We start from the raw sequence: 16,017 nt of genomic DNA on the forward strand, positions 1-16,017 counted from the left end.
GAAGAGAGAAGAAAATGCTTTGTTTCAGTAACCGCAGAAGTATGCTGTTATGTATTTCCCTTGTCTAAATTCACATTTACAGATACCCCATGTGATTTATAAAAATAACAGCATGTTTCATCAAACCCTTCTAATACTGTGTACAATAAACAGATATCATGCCAATGAACAGTACACGAGAGAAAAACCTTGTAAGACGGAAAGCGATTTTGTATCATTGGATACATGGAAAGTAGCAAAATTATCCCGAAAACAAGGTAATTCTGAGAATAGTATGGTCATTACGATTTCTTTAGCACGCAACAAGCTTTATGATCCCTTGCAATTTTCATAAAGCCTGCTTACGGTTCTCAGTAGGCATATGGCCTCCCTCGCACTACAGGATTTCTCGGAATTGTAGTTATTTCATTGTCTTGGAATATCCATTTCGACCGACGTTTACTCAAATTACATAATCGAACGAACTCACCGGTGACCAGGTTGATGTCAAAACAACGCCAGTCTAAAATACTAAAATAGTGTGACCCATCCCTGGAGCAGGGTTCAGCAACTATGTTTTCTCTTGATTTACATAGCAATACCGCTTGTAGGTTTTCAGTCTCACGCAAATGTGAATGCCATAACAAATGAATAAATAAATAAATATCGACCTGATTGGGTCGAGGAACTCGAATTCCGCTGTGGGCATGGATAGTTATAAATGTCTTTAGGGGAGAAATGAATTGAATTGCCCAGTGTGAGATTTATTGAAGATTTGAAGCTCCATGTTAAAAAAAAAGTCCATGTTTGGTCTCTAGAGCAAGGTCAGTTGATTGTGTAAAAAATAAAAAACAAAAAATACAATAAAAATCTCTTATCCCCCCCCCCCCTAACATGCAATAAGTTTACAGCCTTTCGTTGGTAGGAGCCACATTAAAAAAATGGACTGGAGCTTGAAGAAATTCCACCAACACTGGCGAATTTTCGATAAGGTTAACGTCTGTTCAAGTCTAAATATATTATTATTATTACGAGACACCTCCATATATTGTAGCAAGTTCGTGCATGTTAGATATCAGCGAGTCATATTGGGACAAAAATATTTTCATACTCAAACCTTACACCGTCAATTAACAGTGCAAAATATCCCCCCTTTCTCAATCTCTCTCTTGATTATTATTGTTACCCGAAACATTCACCATAATAAGCGTAAACATTTTCACCACTTTAACATCATTTCACCACTCAAACATTAGTATATTAGTAATATTAGTATAATATGCCGTAAAAAATATTATTATTTTCACGTTACTTCTCACTTTTCAACAAATTACTAATATACAACGATAGCACATTTCATAACACATTTCAGCAATAATTGTAACCGCCATTTATTTATTTACTAGAATTGCTTCAATGCCCTCTATACAAAATATCGCAATATTAGAATATCAGTGAAAAATAGATAATAAATTCAAAATAAATAGTTCTACTTTTATATAATAAAAATAAAATGAAATATAATCCATCGGCATTTACAGTATTATTATTATTATTATTATTATTATTATTATTATTATTATTATTATTATAAAAAATCTCCATGGAGTCAAAGACTCATCGTGGGAGGACCACTATTATACATACAGTTTATCATACCGTGCCTTAAATATATTTACTGTCTATGCGCTCACCACACTCTCGGACAATGCATTCCAATCACTCTCCATGCAAAAAAACCTGGTCTTACATCCTCCTTATACATCTTCTAGGGATGATCTCTTGTTCCCTTCCTATCTTCACCCATTCTGTGCAAAAACTGCCCGACATTAATCTGGTAATCCTCTTAACAGCTTATATGTCTCAATCATATCCCCTCTTCTCCTTCTATCCACCAATTTCTGCAAATTGCATCTTATCAATCTGTCTTCATACTCAACATCCCAGAGACCAGAAACCACCTTAGTCAATCGTCTCTGAACGTTTTCCAACACATCTTCATCTTTTTGAAGATCAGGTGACCAAATCTGTGCACAGTAATCCATATGTGGCCTGATCAAAGCCTTATACAAAGGAACTATAACATCCTTACTTCTACAAGTCAGTGCCCTCCGCATCATTCCCATTATCCTCACAATTTTAGCCACATGTCCCCGTAATTTTAGGTCCTTGTCTACAATCACTCCCAAATCTCTCATCTCATCTACCACTTCAAAGATATTACCACCGATTGTGTACTCTACATCCCATTTCTGCTTCCCAAATTTCAAATCTTTACGTTTTGCAACATTGAATTGATATCCCCACTCATTCACCCATTCAACCAGTTTAGTCAAGTTCTCTTGCGAAGCTATAACATCTGCTCTACTCCTGATAGCTCTCCCCGACTTTGCATCATCTGCAAACAATTGCATATCACCATTCAAACTTTTCAAAATATCATTTACATACAAATTAAACAGCAATGGACCGAAAACAGAGCCTTCGGATACACCACTAGTAACTTTCCTCTTCTGGGCTATCGCTCCTCAATAGACAACTCGCTGATATCTATCAGACAGCCAATCTCCAATCCAGCGAACTAATCTACTGTTCAGCCCCATTCGTTCAAATTTAATTGCCAGCTTGTCACGTCACAATTTATCAAATGCCTTTGCAAAATCTAAATATATCACTGTATATGCAACACCCTTATCCAACGCATTCGTCACTTTATTATAAAAAGTAAGTAGATTGCTAAAGCACGATCTTCCTTTAGTAAATCCATGCTGGCCACCAAAGAGTATTTTTCTGTTGTCAACCCAATTCTGAATCTTAGTTCTAACTTCTCTAATACTTTAACCACAACTCCAGACACACAGACTGGTCTATAATTCAAAGCCCTATCATTATCACCTTCCTTATGAATTGAAACAATTTTATCCTCTTTCCACTCTTTTGGAACTTGACCCAGTGAGAGACTCATGTTAAAAAGATATGCAAAAGCTTTTGTTAACTCTCTAGAACACTCCCTCAAAACACGTGGTGAAATAGCATCAAGTCCCACAGCTTTATTTACACCAAGTCTATTCAATTCCTCATATACCTCCTGTTCGCTTACTAACAGTTCCTCCTCCTCCTCCTTCTTTCCCACTGCTTTCAAATTCTGCATGATGTCACATTCGTAAGAATGAAATACCTTTATAAATTGCTCATTAAATATCTCAACTACATCCTCCGCAGCGGTTATCATTCCTCCTTTATCACCAATCAATCCCATCCTACCATAATCGCTCTTTCTTCTACTGGCCACATATCGAAAAAACTCCTTAGGATTTTTTTTTCCCTGCTTTAGCTAACTGCTGCTCATATTTGCATACCTTATCTCTTCATTCACCTATTTCACACGTGCTCTATTATCTTAACCTTTGCAATACATTGTGATATTGCCTCCACTAAATAGTTCTTGAGTAGGGTCCAAGCAGCATTGATATCCTTTCCATCCAGTTCCTCTTTTCAATTTATTACCGCAAACTGTTTTCGGAACAGTATCGGAACACTAAATTAATTTTAATAAAATAAAGTTTATAATTTTAATTCTGAATTGCTTTCGCATTATTATTATTTGAAATATCGAAATGAATAATATCATTAGGTACGTAACTAAATTGGAATAATTCAGAAATAAACTTTATTTAAAGGTTAATTATGAGAATCTCATGCTATAATTTAACAACATTCTGCGTCTCATTATACAATCAAACAGTGATTCTAATTTCATTTATGTTAATTTTTAGCAAATGAGATAATTCGCAAGCCAAGTACGAAACATTACTGAGTCACAAAACTCTTGATGATTAGAATCAGAACACTTCACTGCGTTTACGGATAATTTATCGGTAATTAATCGCTTGTAGAAATGCCTTAAACCATTTTCTTCTCATAAAGATTACCTTGCTCTGGTGAACTGAATCAAATATGCTTCGATGCAGCAAAGGTAAAGAAGAAGATATTAAATCCGACACTCGGATAATCACAAGAAGCGTATTATAAGTTATATATAATTACTAGCCTAAGGAAATAATTACCGAAAGGTTAGAAACTTCCATTCATGCAGGAATTCTTAACTTATCATAAATATCAAGCACCGTCTTAAAGTAATGATTTTTTTTTTTTTTTTTTTTTTTTTGTCGCCAGTAGAAGAATATCAGTGTACGATATTCGCGACTTGCGAGTTGTGAGCTTCAATCGAATCAGCAGAGTAAGACTATGCTACCGATAACTAAATGCGTTCTACTACATGGCACAGTACTTATGACAGAAGACAAATCTGCATAATTTATGAAACAAGTAAATCCACCAGAGAACACACAGACATGCAGTTAATAGATAAAAATACTATTTAGCAGGCAGTAGATGGCGTAGTGTGTGTGTGTGTGTGTGTTTGCATTGTTATGCAATATATTATTATTAGTATTAGTAGTATTATTATTCAGTCGTTTGGATAAAGTTCCCTTATTAGGGTTAATACGAATTAATGCAACCGGCACGCAACTCCTTCTGCTGCATCTCCTACAGGAGTGCGTGCCGGCTGTATTAATTCTTAGTGACCCTAATCAGGGAATTCATGCCTATAGATCTGTATTCATGGGCCAGTTTACCTGTTTTGAGAGCCGAAAAATCAGATTTTCAGGGAGAACCCCCCCCCCTCACTGTACAAGACCAGCTACCTCACCAATTCATTAAAAAGACCTGATAAAGGTTTCTCACGTCATAGGTGAGATTCGAATCTTTTATTTATTTATTTTTTTTTTTTTCAAGGAACGGCCTCATCTATAACAACTAAGCTACGGAGGTTCCAATGTATTATTAGTGAAAAAGTGTGTAAGCGGTGGTAAAGTGTGTAAATAGTGTACACATTGAGTTGCGTGCTGTAGAATGCCTTTCCTCAATAATTGAAGTGGAAAAAACCCATTTATTACATTGAAGTGTTACAGCGCTAATTATTAATAATAATTTTCGTATGATCATACAGAGGCCGTGAGTCCCTTTTAGGGGAGGCACGGCACCGTCTTAGTCCCCACAAATCCCGGCTCGGAACCGGCATAACTGACGAATCAGGCCTATGGCTGGATCAGTATTCATGACTGTAATCTGTGTGTGTTGACGGGGCCAGTTTGCCTGCTTTGCGGGATGAAAAATCCCAGATAAACTGGCAGAAAAACCCCGCTGTCCACGTCCAAGACCGACTAACTTGGCTATGGGCGAGGAAGATCCTTAAGCTCCTCACGTCGTCGACGGGAATCGAACCTAGGACACTCCTTCCCCAGACATATGGTTGCGAAGCGCATAGCCACTAGGCTAACCACGCGGACTTAAATACATTAAAAGTAAATATTGTAAAATATGTATAACTTATTGTTATACTATAAATACTGTTTAAAAAATGTAATCTTATTCTACTGCAACTATAAATTACCATTTAAATCACCATCTACAGTAACTATTATTATTATTATTATTATTATTATTATTATTATTATTATTATATAGAGTAAAATACATTTCGGATAGTTTTCGTAGTTTATAATAAGTTACTGGTTTTAGTGATAAAGTAAGTTAGTTTGTGAATTTATGTGTAACCAAGGGCCGTAGCCATACTGGTTAAAAAAAAAAAAAAAGGCATTACTTAGAATAATCCATTTTTTTAGGAAGCTACAGAAGGAGGAGTCTTTTGCTTCATATGTCCTTCAGAGTTGTGGTCAACTTCATAATCAAAATGGACATCGCTGATCGTGTTGCAATGTATTGAGAAATGAGGTCAAAATTATCAAAATAACGCCATAATAATCCTCAAACTGGATGTTTGAAATATTAACAACATTGATTCATTATCAATAGACACTTCCAGTTTAATATCATGCATTTAATTTAAAATAATTCATACATTTCGTAGGCATTAACCGAAACACAATGATGGCTGGAAAATATACGCTCTAGAAATTAATAATCCAGAAACAGATAAAATGTTTTATACTGATTTGCATCTTAGATTTCTTTAGGGTATATTTAGTAGTACTCTATCAAACCATCCCGAATTGAACGCCTTTAAATGATATTCGAATGTATGTACTACCTGGTTAAAGTGAGTAACAGCCGTTAGTTTTGTGCTTCTTTACACTGGTATATCCGTGAAACAGCTGTCAATAATTTAAGCAAAGAAACGCACATGAAAATAAAACTTCTGCGATTAAACCGGAAATAGTCAATTAACAGTCTCCAAGCAGCTATTTGTGTCACGTAAAGTTATTATTTTGCTAGGACGTTCTATTATTTCTTCTGCATGCAGGTAAAATTGCCTACGTAGTAATTACCAATGTTAAAGTACAGCTGTCGATTTTCTAACGGTTACAAACAACATCAAACAAACCGAGGACTTGCAAATCGGCAAATTTCATTGCAGAAAGACTCCGGATAGCGAATCCAAAAATAACATTTAACGGTATAATTCTTAACTTCATAGTCGTACTTCAACTTATATTTACGTCTGTATCACTAGTATTTACAGAGATAAACATCGTGATGATGGTAGTCAACTGAGAGAAAGAGAGCCCTGGTTTTTTTTTGTTTTTTTTTGTCTTGGTTTCGTTTGTCTTTCATTTTTTATATTTTTTATACCTATCTCATATGTGAGAGGTCTTAAGATCTATAAAATGACGGTGCTGAGGGGGAGAAGTAGAGGAGATAAGTGATTAAATAGAAGAAATGAATCTGTTAAATTAATGTATATATATATATCCGATACTTTGACGAGCAGAGTTAAGCAAGTTATTTTTCCTCTTTATCGAGCCTTGATAAGACCTTATCTTGACTACTGTGCCCAGATCTGTCCCCCTGGGCTTCTTCTTGATGGGGAGGAGTAGAGCAGATCCAGAGGAGAGTAACCAAGACAATAGTAGGTCTATGGAATGAACCTTACGAGAACAGGTTAAAGATCTGTGGATTACAGAAATTGGTTGATAGGCGGAAAAGGGGTGATATGATTGTGACATTCAAATTATTGAAGGATTTTTACAAGATTAATTCAGAGGAAATTTTTCAGATCAGGTCTGGTGATGGGAGAACGAACTAGGGGCCATCCATGGAAACTGAGTAAGAGTGTAGTTGGCAAGGGTGTTAGAACTAGGTTTTTTACTTGGAGAGTGGTGAATGAGTGGAATAAGCTGCCAGAGTCTGTTGTGGATGCCATGACTGTGAAGGAGTTCAAGGCAAAGTATAATAGATACTGTGTGAATACTGAATAGTTGTTCTTGATATGATGTTTAGGGCCACCCTCGATGAGTCTAAGAACTCCTTGGAGTTGCCTAAGCAATAATAATAATAATATTATTATGACAAGAGATTAGAGAACGCAGGGAAGTTTTCGGTCGTCTGAACAATAGTTTAAGTAGAACATTGATACCAAGAGATTTGACTTATCTTTAGGAAATATTGGCATTGTTTCATGAGGTTGAAAAGAGAGAGAGAGAGAGAGAGAGAGAGAGAGAGAGAGAGAGAGAGAGAGAGAGAGAGAGATGGAAACATAGTAGAGCAGAAGTTTTCCAAACAACCTTGGCAAGGAACCAGAAGGCAGGACTGCAGATTTTGCAGGAAGCCAGCTCAGTTTGGTGCATTTAACCCTTAACAAATCTCCTTTAGATTTATTTTTGGGATTGTTACAAACTGGTGTGGGTGTGGGTGTGTGTGTGGGGGGGGGTCACTGAGTGTTTGTTGCATTTTTAGCTTGGATTGCTTTAGCACATTTTTTGTAAACCAGAGCTTCGTTAAGGATCGGGGATTTTGAGTGGAGTGGAAAATAAAGACATTATTTCCAGAGAGAAATGCTTGGAACAGGAGAGCGGAAGCAATAATCAGACCATGAGAATCAGGCACGGAAATCCAGATGATCATCGCGATTATACCATTACAGTGTCAAAGGATATGACGCCGAGATAATCTGGGAGAAGAACGAGCTAAAAGAAAAAACACGGATAAATTTATGGTGATAATTGCCAAGAGGAGAGCTGACTCCTGGTCAGAAGTTACAGAAGGAGAAGCCAATCGAAATTATGGATGTCTATCTACAAGAAAGATTACTTCATTGTTTGGATAATTAGATTATATCAACTTTCAGAGATATATATAGTCAAGAAGGTCAGGATACTCATCAGAATTAGGAGAGAGCGGCAAAAGGCAACAAATGAAAGCTGGCAAAATGAGGTAAGGAAATCCTGAAGTAAAGCTGATAACATAAAGGAGATTCCAGTCTGATAACTTTTAGTATACGATGCCAAACCTGATCAAAGCTAATTTTTCATCCTTTTTTTTTTTTTATGGAAAGTATCATGCATAATGTAATGTGGAAAGTTTAGGTGAGCTGTAGTCGTTGAAGACGCCAGATGAGGTTCACTGATAGATAGGGTTTGCTGCCTAAATTTTTGTATGTGTAAATGGTTTTGCACCACGTTGATGTTCGTATTTATCTCCCGGACATTGGTAAAGACTCTGTAGAAATTTTTGTTTATTTTATTAGATTTTGGGGTATATTTTTTTAATTGTTTTTCGCAAATTTTGTTGTATTTTTGAAATTTTTGTTGTTTTTTGCTGTAGACTTTTAACCACCTATAATTTTTATACTGTCTTTCATGTTAAAATATTGGGAAATTTCATAGCGTAGGGATATGAAATAGGAGAGAAAGGGAAGAAAATCATTATTATTCATTATTAAAAATTATCGAAATAACTACTACGTGTTATAGTAAAACTTCAGTTTAATATAAACCAAAATAATCACTAGACGTTTCAACCTTCACATGCAAGTCATCATCTGGAGTATACACATATATACAAAGAAAGAAGCAATATTACAATCTACATGGTATGCTAAAGTTACATTAATTTGGTCAACTGTTATACTACTGGCCTGACTTCTGGTGAAAAACAGATCTTTATTAAATGGGAAAAAAAATTATATTGTTAAATGCTTCGATTTCAGAGGTTAAAGCTTGTTTAAATTAACAGGGTTTGAGTGGGAACTCTTCGAAGTATGGAAAATCATAACATTTTCTTTGAAAAAAAGTCTATGATTCATTGGCTGTCTGCATTTTGTTCGAAACATGTTGATTGCTCGTATTTATAAGTGATAAAGGTTATTAAAATATTGGTACAATAAAACACTTATTTTAAACTGTGTGTGTGTGGAGAATGCAAATCGGTTATCGTTCCTATTTTGAATTGGAACTACCAGTAATTTTCTCACCCTGATTTTATATCGTTGTACTGATTTTATGTGGTTGTACTTACATGGGATTAGTAGAATTATGCTTTTAGGACAAACTTCCTGCTGTGTTTTGACTAGAATAACCTAACTATGATTTTCCTTTATGAAATCAACAATAATAAAAAAAATATCGAAGGCTGTTTTTATTACAAGTGACATAAACGTTAAGAAGTGATGAATTTAAATATTTGTTTAACAACATGCCGCTTTAAAAAAAAATCATTATATTTTTTTTTCAAAAAAGAAATTAGTTCAAACAAATATCAGTTAATATTGAACACACTTAGATGTTTATACTATAAATTAACTTTCGTATTTGATTTTTGTTCTCCATTTTAATCCTTTTTTTTTTTTTTTTTTTTGCATATAAAGTTCCCCAGAAAATGTTTTGAAGGGGAAACTGATTATCAACATATATCTGTACAACCAGTACAGTAATTTAGCAGTCATAAGCGATAAATGATAAATGCACGTTCATTTAATTTATCATATTATTCAGTGTGAATAATCTATTCAATTTTGATCGTTCTTCGCGCGGTTGGCGTTACTGAAATTTTGTTCCGTTTCTAATAGCAACGTAAGGTCCTGCCACCTACATTTATCATTCTTACGCTGATTAAATTAAAATAATTAAATGTATCTTAGAAAAAAGAAGCCTTTAGCCGTTAGTTCCAACTTACATAACCCGCTCTTTTGGATATATTCTAATATTACTGAGACTTACTAATAAATTGCGATGTTCTTAATCATAGCTGGTATTTCGTAAGGAAAAAAAAAACCGACCGAGAGAAAGAACTCAGAATACTATCATCTCTTATTTCTAAACCACAAATGGTATATTATTTTCATAAATGGTATACACTCTACAGTAGATTGTTTGAGTTCTGAGGGGAGTTTCCAGAAGAACACTCCCCACCCCCTACTGCTCTTTACCGAAAATCTACTAACTGCTTCTTCTTCTTTTTTTTTTTTTCATTCATTCTTTTTATAATGTAACATTATGGACACGAAAACATTATCACTAGACATCAAACGTACCTGTAACATGAACTATCATTTTAAAAATGAACATGACCCAGTTTTAAAGCCTCTAAGAACGCTAAATTATACAAATCCCAAAAATATCTTTTAAATTCACTTAAAAAAATCATCTTTTTGTGAATACAGTTTTAAATTTATTTTTCAGTTTTAGTTGCATAAAAATGTTCTTTTTTTTTTTTTTTTTTGAAAATTGACTGGGATTTATTATATTAAAGTAACATTGATTATATTTGCATTCTAAAATTTATAACTCAGAAATATATACAATTTCTACTTTGAATCTTCGTGACATTTACTATGTATGATTTTTTAACGATACTTGTGACATAATGATTAGAAATATATACACGTTAGCACAAGAATAATATTTAATTTGCCAAATATTTCGGTCTGAATATTTCGATTCAAGACTCTCCTCCTACAGAGATGTCACTACAAATTTGAACGTTTATTTAAAGAAAGTGTAGAGGCCTTACGTCAACGTCCTAACTTGAATCGTAATGACTGTATATCTATATCAAAAATTTGGGAAAGTTTAATCAGGATAACACATTAAATTTTTTTTTTAATTAATTTTTTTTTCAGTCTAATGCTATTTAAGATCACTATATGAATTTCTGAATTAATATCTTTAATTATTATTATTATTATTATTATTATTATTATTATTATTATTATTATTATTTTAATACTTAGCGATATGACATCACACGGCTCGTTCTATGTATGAATGATCAATTGTTCGTATTCTACTTTGTTTTTTAAAAACTATTCCTATGTAGCCACTGAAGATGGTCTGTAATATTCAGACCGAAATATTTGGCAAATTAAACATTATTCTTGTGCTAACGTGTATATATTTCTAATTTACTATGTATGATTTTACTATTTATTATGCACAATATTATTTTATAATTCTTCAGAAAATTGAAGAAATATTAACTATAAAATAAAATCGAGAAGTTCTCTTTTCACTTATATTCTCTTTTTGGAGTTTGGAGTACTCGGAAATGTAAGAGTAAAAACAGGTTTCATAATACAGAATCCATTTGTAGCTTTCAAGTGATGGACCAAACACTAATGCATGATTGATGGAATTCTGCAACGACTTACACGTTTCTAATAGTTCCCAAGAAATAAATGATGCGAAAAAAAAAATGTAATGGAAAAGAAAATACCTTTAAAAAAGAAGTAGATGAACGTTGTGTAAAAGATCGAAATGTACCAGTTGAAAGTTCTCTTTCCCATCTAGTTCGTCCATTTTATAAAACACTCAAAGAGAGTAAACTCTTGGAGAACTGACAGCAAAAAGAATTCATAACGGTAGTCATTAGTGGCGCAGGTGTACAAAGTTGAATGATTTAAAAGCCATTTGGTTCCTCTCTTATCTATGAAAGATTATATTTGAAGAACCTTAGTTTATTCGCTGTGAATAAACATAAATCGAGCAATTCGATAAATCGAGCAATTCGAATTTCATTTATTATTCGTTTAAAGTGGTACTTATACACTTAAATTTTTTTTTTTTAGTGACACTTTCGATAATTAGTAAAATATGCTGTCATTGGCCAGTGGCGCACTCAGGATTTAATCTTGGGAGTGGGGCCGAGTTGAGTAGACGATTTGAGAATACACACTACGCATTGCATACGACCTATGACTGAGCATCTGCAGTGATCGCCAATACACGATACCCGTATCGCCAGAACACTACTTCGTTCATCTGGAGTTCACAACGGCCGTGATTCTCGAGAGCCAGAGGGTATTCCCGCCTCATGTGACCACTAATTCATAAGTAGTATAGAAATAAAAGACCCAACACGACACGACACAACATAAATAAAAAAAAAAAAAAGAATTTTAATTAGGAAAATATTTTTGGAAAATTTTCTAGTCTTTTTTCCCTTTTTTTTAGGGGGCAGCCAGGGCCCCTTGTCCCCCCTCCCCTGGGTGCGCCAATGTCATTGGCTCATTTGGCAACTGTTCTAATGCCACAGAGTTTCTACGCTTCTGCGTAGTTGTAAAAAAATTAGGTCTACGCTTCGCAGAGATGGATTATATGGTAGATTAGGTATTAAAAAACATTAAAAAACATCATTCTGCTACCAAAATTAATGGAAAGGAAATTGAGATTTAGAAAGTCTGTTTATTAACCTTTCTTCGATGCAGACAAAGATATCCTACGTTTTTTGGGGGGTTTTCAGGGCAATTGTTTGAGGATTTGCGAGAGCCTATAGTAATTTTTAATTATATTTTTTAAGTATAATTTTATTTATTTTTACCTTTAATGTGACTTTATTTTGTGGACACCGATTTTATTGCAAAAGGTTATAAAAATCTGATGAGACGAATAAACTCATTGGCAATCGGATTCTGAGCTTCATGTCCAAGTCCAGTTAGATTGCATAGTTACAATAACTTGACTTACTCCGAACTCCAAAACCGGTAGGATTATTCCTGCATATCATTCAGTTAGACTTTAATAATTCTGTATATAAGATAAAAATAATATATTAATAGCATAAGAAGACAACTTTTATAATAAATTTTCAGACATTAATATATTCAGTTTTAAACTTCACAACTAATATAAAAAAAATAATAAATATGCAAAGATTTTGATAACCGAGTTAAAAGAGATTTAGTCTAAGTCTAGTTATTGGAAATTGATGGTAGAAAAATCAATAGAAAGCAAATCAGGTTTAACGTTCGCAAGCTTGTCCTTCTGTGAAGGAAGATGCTCTTCTTCTTCTAGAACTACTCCTGTCCTTCACGCTCTATATCGATCGAAGACCATATTCGTCATCAGTTAAGAGGACATCGATCGATGCCATGCCTTTTTTCGCATTCATGATACAGGGTGAGTCAAAAGTCCCCTTGCACCTGCCCTAGACGATAAGTACCACTAGAAAGTCCCTACACAATAAATACAAATATATATCTCTTATACTTACGTTGCAACAAATTCTGGAAATGGTCCCCACGTGCTTGTAAACACGTTCCTTGACGTATTATCTTGTTGGCAAAGACACGTGCCATTTCAGTAGAAGGGAAAACTCTTGATAAAATTTGTGATGGCCTCCTTCACTTTAAGAATCCTCAAATAAAAATCACGAGAGTGTGTTCTGACACTGCTAACTGAAATTTATAACACATAATGTTGTGCAATAAAGTTAAAAAAGATACGACTGTGTCTTTTGAAACATAACGTTCTTTGCAAACAGTTGAAGACAACAGTTGTCGTTACCTAAAGGTCCAATAAAAAGAAAATATTGCCAATTACATGTAGTTCAGTCAATGACCAAACACTGCTGGTTTTTATTAATTGCTGTATTCTTATCATGCAAACAAACAAATAAATCAAATACCATTGTAATTGAATTCCTAGCTTGGAACATTTAATTTGAAATATATTAATCGGAGCGAAATGCATTCTTTTCTGTTAGCACTGGCAACGTGCCCAATTTTAATTTCTGATCCAATTGTTCTAAACTTGGCACCTAACCTCTGCAGTGTGACAGTGTAGCCCATAACTGCAGAAAACTTTAGCACAGTTTTCATTGCTCCATTCTGGTATTTTCATATACACCATGAAATATTTCACCAAACATTCGGGAACGTAGAGTAACAAAACTATTTTCATTTTGCCACTTGTTCGCGTGGAAAGAAAAAACAGAATATCATTGATTAAGAGAAGAAGAAAGTCAACGTTATCTTCCAAGTCCAAAGTTTTTTTTTTTTGTTGTTGTTGTTGTTGAAATGTTGATATATTTGAACGATTATGACGCGACCCAAGAAAATCGCTTCTCAAGATCGTAAACAAAATTAACATGAAAAAACATCAATAATATCATATGATAAAAAGCAAAATTAACTATAGCAGTTTGAGACAATTTTGTTTATCATTTAAACGTGCAAAAATCGTCTTTACTACACTGATTAGTAGATAACCTTGTTTTGTTTACCGCATAAATTAACAAATAATAAAAATAAAAATAATAAAAAGTAATTAATAAAAAATAGCAACAGTTGACCCTTGAACAACGCGGGGATTACGGGCGCCGATCCTCCGCGTTGTTCGAAAATCCGCGTATAACTTTTGACTTCACAAAATCTTCCTACTGTTGACCGGAAGCCTTGCCAATAACATAAACAGTCGATTATCACATATTTTGTATGATGTGTGTATGTGTTATATACTGTATTCTTACAATAAAGTAAGCTAGAGAAGAAGAAAATGTTATTAAGAAAATCATAAGGAAGAGAAAATACATTTACAGTACTGTGTTTATCGATACCGTAAGTTTACGTCGTCTGTATACAGGATAAATCGTCTGTCTGTCAGTACCTACATCAATATTGTCTTATATGATACAAAACACTGTTATAAAACTTCGTTATAAAATTTTTATTTTATTCTCATTAATTAATTTAATTGACTAACTAATTAGTTAATTAATTAATTCTAATTAATAACAGTTAATTTTATGCAGTTATGATTTGATACTGCATCTTTACGTTTATTTACATTTCTCTCGATTGCGAATTGTGCAATGCACGGTCTGTTAGTGTTTGTGTTGATAAATCTGAACTTTTGATAATAGATGTGTATATTTTATGGTAATAAATGATAAAATCGACTAGTATCTACATATGTTTTATGAATTCACGACATACTTAATTCTTTTTTTAATTTTTTCGATATTTCTGCAGTTCGTTTACGAGTTTTTCAAATTGTCACAAATCTCCAAATTTTTTTTAAATATATTTATTGAAAAAAATCACTGTATAAGTGATTTCCACGCAGTTCAAACCCGTGTTGTTCAAGGATCAACTGTAGTTTGCATTTTCTTGTATACTGTGTTTATCGTATTTTATTATGAAAAAAGCGCCAGTAGAGTTATAATAAATGTAATTTACATTATATAATGTCATGCTATATTAATTAGCAATGTCATTTTTATTGTGTGTATTATGTGACACACAGTAAAAAGAATTACTTTTATAGTAATTAATGTCGAGTAATATTATTCAAGTAAGTAGCTAGCCTCAAGATTCCTTGCTAGGCGTGGTACACTTTTTTTTTTTTTTTTTTTTGAAGGATTACGGTTCATTGAAGTAACTAGCGCCAGTTTCAATAATATAACATCAAATAAGTATCATCAATCATTTCCTGGCCTCTAATATAAATATAAATGTTGAATAACAAAGAAATAAAACCATGAGCCGAAATCTAAAGTAATTATCTCCCTAGTAAAATTAAGTTCTCTTCAATCATTAGCTAACCTAAGAAAAACACAGTTACTAAAGAAATGGGAAGAAAATGAGATGAGATGGGAATAAAGCAATAAAAAAAAAGCACTGCGGTTAGTAGAAAGACCCTTTTTAAAGTTATGCATAAATAATATGAAAAAAAAAAGAATGAATAAAAAAAACAGATGAATAACGAGCTAAATACAACTAAAATATTTCAACTGTTTGAATAAAATGCGACCTATCGCGTTATTAAAAGATTGATTTTTGAATTTTTTTTATTTTTCGTAAATATGCATCCTTAAAAGAGGGCGCTCGCTCTGCAACTGAACTTTAAACCCATCGTGTTATTAAGTCTGATTTTTGAATTTCTTATTTATCGTAAATATACATCCTTTAAAGAGGGCGCTCGCTCTGCAATTAAACTTTAAAACTGAAATTTCAGA

This window comes from Typopeltis vanoorti, chromosome 17 (assembly GCF_054136105.1).
Source record: "Typopeltis vanoorti isolate ZY-2024b chromosome 17, IOZ_Tvanoo_1.0, whole genome shotgun sequence".
NCBI classification, from domain to species: Eukaryota; Metazoa; Arthropoda; class Arachnida; order Uropygi; family Thelyphonidae; genus Typopeltis; species Typopeltis vanoorti.